The sequence below is a fragment of the Elephas maximus genome, chromosome 1 (genome assembly GCF_024166365.1).
Source record: "Elephas maximus indicus isolate mEleMax1 chromosome 1, mEleMax1 primary haplotype, whole genome shotgun sequence".
Taxonomy (NCBI): domain Eukaryota; kingdom Metazoa; phylum Chordata; class Mammalia; order Proboscidea; family Elephantidae; genus Elephas; species Elephas maximus.
This window is the reverse complement of record NC_064819.1, coordinates 81,307,534-81,308,946: the sequence shown is the minus strand read 5'-3', so window position 1 is coordinate 81,308,946 and position 1,413 is coordinate 81,307,534. Positions and strand designations below refer to the sequence as shown.

Sequence of the window (1,413 nt, the reverse complement as noted above, 5' to 3'; positions counted from 1 at the left end):
AGGGCATCAAGAAGAAAAGAAAGCAAAGAGGTGCACAAGACTAAAACCATGCTCCTTTGCTTGCCCCACCATTATGGAACATTCTCTTTGGTCTTCAGTTTTTCTCTCCTTTATCTCTTTTCTCCTCTGCCTCCCAAGGATGCAAGAAAAATGTACAAGACAATGGAAATGAATACAGAAAAGAGTAGCATGAATGTTGCTTTAAGAAAAATAGATGCGGGTGGGCATGAAACCCTCTGGGTGTAGCAATGTGTTCTGAAAGCCGGTAGTGCTTAGTCTAGGTGACCAAGTCTGTTTGTGAAAGCCTAAAGAGTTACAAGACAAGAAAGAAGGAAGGGAAATTCTCCTAGTGCTATGACATCTTTTTGGAACAGAAACTTCTTGCCAGCAGGAGAATTACAAAGAAGCTATCTGGAAACCAGGACATGAAACATAAAACCAACTGACCTACATAAAATCTCCATTAAGTGCTCAAGGAAAGTTGAATGTAGAGGCCTGGGTAGCTCAGTTGGTAGAGCATCAGACTTTTAATCTGAGGGTCCAGGGTTCAAGTCCCTGTTCAGGCATTATTCTCTTTTTACCCTAGTTATTTCCCTTAGAAGCCTATTGACATTCCGCTGCCCCTTAGAGGAACTCTTCCAGACATTTACTATAGGCTTCTTGACTCATCTTTTCCTGCTCTTTGCTCAACAAGAGTCAGAATAGAGCAGGGAGAACAGAGAAAGGACAAAGGGTTAAATGCTTAATTAATAGCCAAAAGGTTGGGGGTCTGAACCCACCCAGAGGTTCCTCAGAAGACAGGCCTGGTAATCTGCTTCTGAAAGGTGAAAGCCTAGAAAACACTATGGAGCAGTTCTACACTGCCCACAATGGGTCACCAAAAGTTGAGGCAGCCCCGTTCTTCCAAATGAGATGAAGGTTTCTAAAAACAAACTTCAGAGCTAGGGCCAAGATGGTGGAATAGTCAGATACTTCTGGTGGTTCCTCTTATAAGAAAGACCTAAAAAAACAAGTGAATCGATTCTATATGACAATCTTCGAGCCCTGAACATCAAAGGGAAATTTGAGGAATTGGACCGAGTGGCAGGGGGATGGAGAGATTGTTCAGAAGCAGTGAGGAGTTGCCAGACCTGACCTGGTGGGAACCAGCACCCTTCAGGCCAGATCTGCTGGCATGAACTTGGTAAGGCAAGCAGAGGTGTTCAAGATATGTTTTCCACGTTGGCAGAGACTGATTGATGGAGAGTTCACTCATGGTTACAGAATCAGTGACAAGTGATGCTCTTAGCAAAAGATAAGGATTGCATCTAATCTAACCCAGGGGCCAAAAAAACACCCGTTTGGAAAAAACTCTCTCCCATTTAACTGATCCCTCCCCACCCTGCACTGGGTTCTGAGCCCCATTCTGTGACA

General features: G+C 44.0%; 1 non-coding gene across 1 annotated transcript; it reads left to right on the top strand.

The window, feature by feature from the left end:
* The first annotated feature begins 493 nt into the window (after nucleotides 1–493).
* TRNAK-UUU (transfer RNA lysine (anticodon UUU)) lies at nucleotides 494–566 on the top strand. The gene has a single exon. It is a non-coding gene; the product is annotated as a tRNA-Lys (tRNA).
* The last annotated feature ends 847 nt before the right edge of the window (nucleotides 567–1,413 follow it).